Source organism: Canis lupus, chromosome 12, assembly GCF_011100685.1.
Source record: "Canis lupus familiaris isolate Mischka breed German Shepherd chromosome 12, alternate assembly UU_Cfam_GSD_1.0, whole genome shotgun sequence".
In the NCBI taxonomy this organism is placed as follows: Eukaryota; Metazoa; Chordata; class Mammalia; order Carnivora; family Canidae; genus Canis; species Canis lupus.
Genome location: NC_049233.1, coordinates 16,669,645 through 16,679,671, shown reverse-complemented (window position 1 = coordinate 16,679,671; position 10,027 = coordinate 16,669,645). Strand labels below are relative to the sequence as shown.

The 10,027-nt window shown below is 34.3% G+C and overlaps 1 pseudogene; it reads right to left on the bottom strand.

Annotated features, from left to right (window-relative positions):
- Nucleotides 1–6,590: 6,590 nt before the first annotated feature.
- LOC100686422 lies at nt 6,591–6,869 on the bottom strand (annotated as a pseudogene).
- Nucleotides 6,870–10,027: the final 3,158 nt, after the last annotated feature.

The window sequence follows — 10,027 nt, the reverse complement described above, 5'->3', positions numbered from 1 at the left end:
ACGTTAATAAAGGAAAGAAAAAGAACTATATGATTCTCTCAATAGTTGCTGAAAACGCATTTGGCAAATATAGCATCCTTTCTTGATTAAAAAAAAAATCCTTAAGAAAGTAGGAATAGAAGGAACATACCTCAACGTTATTAAGGCCATATAAGAAATACCCATCCTCCATGGGGAAAAAAATGAGAGCTTTTTCCCTAAGGCCATGAACAATATAGGAGTGTCCACTCTCACAATTATTATTTCACAAAGTACTAGAAGTCCTAGCCAGACCAATCAGACAACTGGACCATGTTCTTACACCATACACAAGAAAACTAAAAGAGGATTAAAAACCTAAATATCAGACAAGAAAACATCAAAATCCTAAGGGAGAGCACAGACAGCAACCTCTTTGTTTTTTTTTGTTTTTTTTTTTTTAATTTTTTATTTATTTATGATAGGCACACGGAGAGAGAGAGAGAGAGAGAGAAGCAGAGACACAGGCAGAGGGAGAAGCAGGCTCCATGCACCGGGAGCCCGACGTGGGATTCGATCCCGGGTCTCCAGGATCGCGCCCTGGGCCAAAGGCAGGCGCTAAACCACTGCGCCACCCAGGGATCCCGACAGCAACCTCTTTGACATTGGCTGTAGGAACTTCTCACTAGACAGGCCTCAGGAGGTAAGGGAAACAAAAGCAAAAATGAACTACTGGGACTTGTTCTAGGTAAAAGGCTTCTGCAAAATGAAAGAAACAATCAACAAAACTAAAAGGCAGCCTAAATGGGAAAAGATATTAACAAATGACATATCTGATAAAAGGTTAATATCCAAAATCTTTAAAGAACTTAAACTAAAAAAAAAAATAATGATGCAGTTAAGAAATAGGCAGAAGACATGAACAGACATTTTTCCCAAAGAAGATATCCAGATCACTAAACAGACATATGAAAAGATGCTCAAAATCACTTATCAGGGAAATATAAATCAAAACTATAATGAGATAACACTTCACACCTGTGAGAATGGCTAAAATCAACACCACAGGAAACAGCAGATGTTGGCAAGGATATGGAGAAAGGAGAGCCCTCTTATACTGATGGTGGGAATGTAAATTGGTGCAGCCACTCTGGAAAACAGTATGGAGATTCTTTAAAAAGTTAAAAATAGAACTGCCATACAACTCAGCAATTGCACTACTAGGTATTTACCCAAAGGATATAAGAATACTTACTTGAAGGAGAAATGCACCTTGATGTTTATAGCAACATTATCAACAATAGCCAAATTATGGAAAGAGCCCAAATGTCCATCAGCTGGACATTCATCAATGGATAAAGAGGAGGTATGTATATACACATGCACGTGCACACACACACAAACACACATGAATATTACTTGGCATTCAAAAAGAATGAAATCTTGTCATCTGCAATGATGTGATGGAGCTAGAGTATATTATCTTAAGCAAATTCAATGAGTCAGAGAAAGATAAATACCATAGGACTTCATATGTGGAATGTAAGAAACAAAACAAATGAACATGGTGAAGGAAAAAAAAAAGAGGGAGACAAGCTATAAGAGACCCTTAGCTATAGAGAACAAACTGAGGGTTGCTGGAGGAGAGGGGGGCAGGGGATGGGTTAAATGGGTGATGGATATTAAGCAGGGCACTTCTGTGATGAGCATTTGATGTTATATGTAAATGATGAATTACTAAATTCTATTCCTGAAAACAGTATTACACTATATGTTAACTAAATAGAATTTAATGAAAAATAACTTGAAACAAAAAAATAACACTGCTAAATTTTATTTTTGTGTATGGTGTAAGACAGTAGTCCAGTTTCATTCTTTTGCACATTGTTGTCCATTTTTCCAAACTTTTTTGAAGAGACTATCATTTTCCTATTGGATATTTTTTCCAGCTTTGTCCATGATTAACTGACCATATAAGTGTGGATTCATTTCTAGGTTTTCTGTTCTGTTCCACTGATCTGTGTGTCTGGTTTTGTTCCAGTACATACTGTCTTGATGACTACAGCTTTGTAACATAGCTTGAAGTCCAGAACTGTGATGCCACCAGCTTTGCTTTTCTTTTTCAAGTGCTTTGGCTATTAAGGTCTTGTTTTGGTTCCATACAAATTTTAGGATTGTTTGTTATAGCTCTATAAAAAACGATGGTGATATTTTGATAGGGATTGCATTAATGTATAGATTGCTTTGGATAGTGTAGACTTTTAGCAAAATTTGTTGTCCCAATCCAGGAACTATTTCTTCTGAGTTCAGTTTTCATAGTTTACATGCTTATAGGAATTTATCCGTTTCTTCTAGGTTGTCTAGTTTGCTGGCATACAGTTTCTCATAACAATCTAATTGTTTGCATTTCTGTGATGTTGGCTGTTATTTCTCCTCTCTCATTTGTGGTATTATTGTTTGAGGCTTTTCTTTTCTTTTTGATAAAATGGATAAACCTCTAACCAGACTTATTTTTTCAAAAAACTATCTCTTGGTTTCATTGGTGTGTTCTATTATAATTTTAGTTTCTATATCTTTTATTTCTGCTATAATCTTAATCATTTCCTTCCTTTTTTTCTGGCTTTAGGCTTAGTTTGTTCTAGCTCCTTTATATATAAGGTTAGGTTATTGGAGATTTTTCTTACTTTTTGCAGTAGGCCTATTTGGCTATATAATTCTCTCTTAGAACTGCTTTGCTATATCCCAAAGTTTTTGGACCATTGTATTTTCTATTTTTTTTTTTTATTAGAGAGAGAGAAGCAGAAGGAGAGGGAGAGACAGAAGATTAAGCAGGCTCCATGCCCTGTGTGGAGTCCTATGTGGGGCTTGATCTAAGGATCCTAAGATCATGACCTGAGCCAAAATCAAGAGTCAATGCTTAACCTACTAAGTCACCCAAGTACCCCTGAAAATGAACACTTTGATCCTGCCCTTTTTATTTTTTTTAAAGATTTTATGTATTTATTCATGAGAGATACAGAGAGAGAGGGAGAAGCAGGCTTTCCACAGGAGCCTGATGCGGGACTCAATCCGGGATCAGGACCTGAGCCAAAGGCAGATGCTCAACTGCCATCAGATGCCATCCAGATGCCCTAGATCCTGCCCTTTTTAAAGAGAAAAGCTTTAAAACATCAATAGAAGGAAACATCGTTTAGAAGAACTTGATGGGTACCCAATGGTTGAGAAAGCAAATACTACAGTAGGTCAGGGTAAGGTGAGCACTGGTCTGGAACTGGTAATGATTTTAAGCTGGAGTTTAAACTGAAACAGTTCACTTCTGGTTTAAAGAAAGAAAAATATGGAAGGTTCATAGAGATAATATGACCCAAAGTGGCCCAAGTAAAGAATAATGACTGCAACGAATATTTTGGTAAGTTGAGAAGTTGGCTACTATACTGAAAACATCAGGTTGAGTAAGAACTTGTAATTCCTCAGATGTTATCTCAAAGTTTTTTGAATATTTTCCTGTAAGAAATGGGAAATCAGTTTAGATTTTTGAAGAGAGGTGACCTAAAGGCATATGAATAAAGTAAAATTTAAGGAAGATTAGCCTGTGCTATCTAGAGACCTAGAGCACACAATGACAGATAATTACAACTCTAAGCATAGTATGTGCCACTGATGTCACTATACTTTGCATCCACATCTGAAAGCATTGCTATGCTCCCTGAAAAATGTTGCGACCATTCCTATGGAAGATAGGTATTTATCCTGGATTTTTAAATGATAGAATTAGGGAGGGTTGCATGTAGTGTCAAAAAGAGTACATAGATTAAATAGTTATTTTCAACCTATTATTTTGCCACATTTGATTTAAAAAAAAGAAAAACTGGAGTCATACATGGAAAACTTACCTGACCTAAAACACTGGAGTATTTGTAGCCATCATACTCTACATTTGGCTACTCTTAAGATCTGTGAAATCCCACTGTAACTTTTTTCTCTTATATAATCAGGAGATAAAATTCTTCAGCATATTTCTTTGCTGTAAACTTCATGGCATATTGTCTTAATTCTCAGGTTCACAAGTGATACCTGGGCTGCAGCATAATCTATGCCTCACTCAGCAATGTAACTTTTATGGCAGGCCTTGCTGTAAAAATATATATACCCTGAATTGTAACAAAAATACATTTTGTTTGTTGGTCAAAATTTGGCAAAAGCTATAAAAAGTTTGGTCTATACAATGGCACTTAAATCATACTGGCTATGTCCTTATAAGATGAATATATATGTATATGTATGCATATATAAAGAAATACGCATGTATTATTCCACCATTTTATCCCTAGAAATAGAGGACATTTATCCAGAATATCTTCAGTACAACAAAAGAAAGGAATGACACTCAGAAGTAAAGAAACAATGGGTCACATCGTACAAACAGAAATTTGAGAGGATTTTCTTAAATTCATGTGGGATATTATGATTTACAAAGCATTTTTTAAAAGACGTGATTTATAGAAAGAAGTAACTTACTTTAAAGTACATGGACTTTCAAGTCAGATGGATTTCAGTTTGAATCTTAGCTAATAAAAGAGAACCAAGTGACAAATATTCTGGGACCAGTTAATAACCAGTTGCAGTCTCATCTGCATCAGTTACAAAATAAGGTAAATCATAACTACCTGTCAGAATTATGGTGAAGACTATAAATATATAAAACCTTTAGCTTATAGTTCTGACAATGTCACTCAGCCAAGACAGAGTGAGAGGTAAGCCTTAAGCATTGTAACTCATTGGGAAAATTCCAGCTAATGCTTTCATGCTTGGACCTTGGAGACCACCTCAGGCACTGCCTGAGTATCAAATAATCCAATAAATATTATGGTCAGAAGAAACTTTACTATATACATGGATGGTGGAGGACATTTAGCTAGATGCTCAAAGATAAGGGAAAATTTACTAAATTAGTTGAATCATTTTATCTGCCGAGTTTACCTTTTTCTTACTCCTTAAGAAGGAAATTCAAATATCACAGGACACAAACAGGATCTTAAGAATTATGCAAGTTCAGAAAAATGCTGGCTAATTTCTGTATTCCAACTGAATTTCAATTGAAGTATAATTAGAGATCTCTTTATAAAAGCAAAGTATTTTTACATTTAATGCATCCTCTACATAACCTTTTAAAATTACTGGGACATTAGGCAGGGCAGGAAAATGTCAACTACTTCAGCTTAACTCTCCAGTTATGATGTTATTTTTTTAGTCATAAACAGAAAAGTAGAAATGGAAGAAAATTAGATTTTTACAAGTTTAGTAGCTATTGTCTCATACAACAACAAAAAAAATGATTTCATAGGTGGTGAGCTTTTTGAGTTATTATTGGTTTGACATAAATTTCAAAGTCAAAACTATGGAATGAGGAAAATCCTGCTTCTTCAAAACCTTTAACTTATTTTAAATAACGTTTAATATTTTAATTTTGTGGCGCCAACGTTACGATTGAAGGGATGTTATTAAGTCAGTAGTTGATTTGTATACTCGTATATGTGTGCTTAGTAATTACAATAGAATATGTGTAGGTTAACTTAATTTGGAAGATACACTTTGTTTTGCCATCTTCTGTATGCTAATTTTCTTCTCAGTGTCACAAGAAATGCTGTGATCCAATGTCAAGTCAGAAAACATCGATTTAAAAGTACCCAGATGTTTATCTGAAAATAAAAACTCTTTAGTACAAGACAGAGTTCTAAATTGGATTTCACTGGTTTATGACTGTGACTTTGGGTAAAACTATTCTAAATCTTTGTAAAAAAAAAACAAAAAACCATGCAGTTTTGAGAAATAATTGACATGCCTCATTGTGTAAGCTTAAGGCATACAGCATGATGGTCTGATTTATATACACTATAAGATGATTACCATAATATGTTCAGTTAACAATCCTATAGATACAATAGAAATAGAAAAAAAATTCTTTGTGGTAACTCCTAGAATCAACTCTCTTAATTTTCCTATGGCCCTATTGCAGTGTTAGTTACAGTCACATTGTACATTAAATCCCTAGTACTCATTTATCTTAACTGGAAGTCTGTACATTCTGACCACCTTCCCTCAGTCCCCCCTACTCTATCCTCTACTTCTGATAACAAGTCTAATCTCTTTTTATGAGGTGTTTCTTTTTTGTTGTTGTTGTTAAGATACCATATACAAGTGAGAATCATACAATGTCTGTTTTATTTCATTTAGCATAATGCTTTCAAGTTCATTCATGTTATCACAAATTGTAAGATTTCCTCATTTTTAAAGGTCAAATAATATCCTGTTGAATATGTATGACCACAACTTCTTTATCCGTTTATCTGCAGATGGGTAGTTAAGTTGTTTCCATGTTTTGGTTATTATAAATAATGATGCTATGAATATGGGAATGCAAATATCAAGTTCATGGGGTTTTTTTGTTTAGGTTCAGGTAGTTTAATGAATTGTATTTATCAGATAAAAATATCAACATTTGATGGGAAAACAAATGCAGCTCCAGTCCTTGTTTCAACCTTGTCTCAGCCCAAAGGGGACTATCCACCAGGGGAGAGAATTGCTGGCCAGTCCTGTGATTGGGGCAAGTGTGAATGGGCAACAGGGCTGTCTCACTCCTTGAACTTCCACTCTTGGCAGCACATGGGGCAAAGCTGCTACATCTGCTGTACAGAGTCACTTGAGAATATAGTGCATGTAATAGCAGTGGGAACACTGACTCCATACCAGGGAGTGGGGCAGTCATTGCAGGCCACCTGGCATTCCTGGAAGCAGCCATTAAAGGTCATCTCAAAGATGTTGCAGTTCTCCTTGTCCACCCAGAGCCAAGTGGCCACAACCTTCCAACAATTAATCTTTACCTTCAAAGGTGGTGGAGCCTCCCTAACCATGCTGCCTTGTCTACCTTCTGTTTTAGTGCTATCACTTCTTAAATATATCCCCAGAAGTAGAATTGTTAGATCATATGTGAGTTCTATGTTTAATTTTTTCTTTGAGAATCTTCCATAGTGTTCTCCATTATGGGTATACCAATTTACATTCACATCCACAGTGTATAAAGGTTTCCTTAGCATTTGTTATCTTTCGTCTTTTTGGCGGCCATTCTAACAGGTATAAGGTAATACTTCATTGTGATTTTAACTTACATTTCCCTAATGACTAGTGATATTGAACGTTGGATTTTCCTATATCTTTGGAGAAATGTCAGTTTAGGTCCTTCGCTCATTTGTTAGCTGTGTTTTGTTTTGCTACTGAGTTGTATGCATTCTTTGTGTTTTGTATATATCATTTGCAAATATATTTTCCCATTCCAACAAAGTTTTTACTTTGTTGATGGTCTCTCTTATTGTACAGGAGCTTTTTAGTTGATGAGTTGATGTAGTCTCATTTTTTATTTTGTTGCTTGTTTTAGAGGTCATATCCAAGAAATTATTACCAAGACCCTGTCACAGAGATGTATTTCTAGATTTTCTTCTCTGAGTTTCAGGTCTCACATTTAAGAGTTAAGTCTAAGTCAAATTTTCAGTTAATTTTTATGACTGGTGTAACATGAGTTTAAGTTCTCTTTTTTACATGTGAAATCCAGTTATCCCAGCACCTTTTATTGAAAAGATTGTCTTTTCTCTATTGAATATTTTTGGTTCCTTTGTCAAATATTAGTTGAACTTACATGCTTAGGTTTATTTTCTCGGCTCTTTATTCTGTTTCATTGGTCTATTGGTCTCTTTTCCCACTAGTAATATATAGCTTTGATGACTACAGCATATAGTGTAGCTTAAAATCAGGAAGTGCATGATGCTGAGTCTTGTTTTGTTCCTTCTCAGGATTTCTTGGCAATTTGGGGTCTCTGTGGTTCCATGTAAATGTTAAGAATGTTTTTTCCCCCTTTAAAAAGTGCCATTAGAATCTTGATAGGGGGCACCTGGGTAGTTCAGTTAGTTAAATGTCTACCTTCAGCTCAGGTCATGATCCTAGGGTTTTGAGCTCTGCATGGGGCTCACTGCTCTGAGGAGAGCCCACTTCTCTGTCTCCAGCTCCCTCTGCTTGTGCATTCTCTCTCTCTCTCTCTCTCTCTCAAATAAAATCTTTGGAGATTGCATTGATCTATAGATGACTTTTAACAGTATTGATATTTTATATTAATTCACCCAATCCATGAACATGGGATGCCTTTCCATTTATCTGTGTCTTTTTCCATTTCTTTCACCCTTGTCTTATAGTTTTTAGAGACATTTCACTTCCTTTAATATCTAAGTATTTTATTATTTTTGATGATATTGTAAATGAGTTTAGAAAATTCATTGTGTATATAACTGCTATTGATTTTTATATATTAATTTTATATCCTTAATTCATTGGTTAGAACAGATTTTTTTCTGAGTGTTTAGAATTTTCTAATTAAAATTATGTTATCAGCAAGTATACTTTCTTTGATTTCTTCTTTTCCAATTCTGATGCCATTTCTTTTTCTTGCATGGTAGTACTAGAAGTCCTAGCTTGTGCAATGTTGAATAGGAGTGGTAAGGGTGGGCACCCTTGTTTTGCTCCTGATCTTACAGGAAAAGTTTTCAGTGTTTCACCATCAAGTATGATGTTAGCTGTGAGTTTGTCTTATATGACCTTTATTATGTTGATATATTTCCTTTTATGCCTAAATTGTTAAGAGTTTTTATCATAAAAAAGTTTTTATCATGAATACCTGTTGAATTTTGTCAAGTGCTTTTGCTGTATTAAGATAACCATAATTATTTTCTTTCATTCTATTATTGTGACAGATCACATTGATTTGCATATGGTGAACCATCCTTGCAGTGCAGTGATGAATCCCATTTGATCATGTTGGATAATCCTATAATATGCTGTTGAATTTGTTTTGCAAGTATTTTATTGAGAATTTTTGTATCTCTATTCATCAGGGATGTGAGTCTGGTTTCTGGTTTTGATATCAGGATAATGCTGGTTTTATACAATGACTTTGGAAGTATTCCCTCCTCTCTGATTTTTCTTGGAAGAGCTTGAGAAAGATTGATGTTAATTTTTATTGAAATATTTGATAACAGGCAGCCCGGTGGCTTAGCAGTTTAGTGCCGTCTTCAGCCCAGGACCTGATCCTGGAGACCTGGGATCGAGCCCCATGTCAGGCTCCCTGAATGGAGCCTGCTTCTCCCTCTGCCTGTGTCTCTGCCTCTCATGAATAAATAAATAAAATATTTAAAAATATATATTTCATAAGATTCAACAGTGAAGCCATTTGGTCCTGGATTTTTCTTCATTGTAAGGTTTTTAGCTGGTTCAATCTCCTTATAAGTAATTGGCCTGTTCAAGTTGTATCTAATCATCACTTTTGTCATCTGAATATGTGAATGATGTAATAATTATATCAAGATAAAAATATGACTTGCTTACATTTCCAGCTACAATAAGTTTATCCAATATATCTCATTCTATGCTACTTATATAAAGAATATGATTTTTTTGAGCAAATTTTCCTGTATCGAAGTATTCAAAACAGTTCTATACATTTACTATGCACTACACTCCAAGATTTTTGATGCTTTATACTTTGTAAATATGATATTTAGATTAAGGCATATTTACTATTTATTTTTATGAGTACTTTACCATCATATGTTAAGGGTCAATAATATGCCTTTACTAAAAAAAAAATATGCTTACTTTTATTACTTTCAATATACATTTTTCTTGACCTATAAGAAGAGACAACTGATTACCCTATAAAGAGATAAATTTAGTATACTTAAGAATTCTTTCCCTTGTCAAATTTTTTATTTAACTATTAATGGTTTCCCAAGTATATTAAAACCCTTTATTAAACAAATTCACAGAATACCAAATCATTCATATTATAAAAATAAGAATATCAGGACCTATAATATTCACTTCTGGATATTTTCCCTAACTTCTCTATTTATATCAAGTATAACATGACTTGTACAAATAAAACAAAGTCATATTTTAATATTTTACATAATTAAAATAAAATCTGAAAAAAATAAAATAAAATCTGACTCATTTTACAATGCTTCCC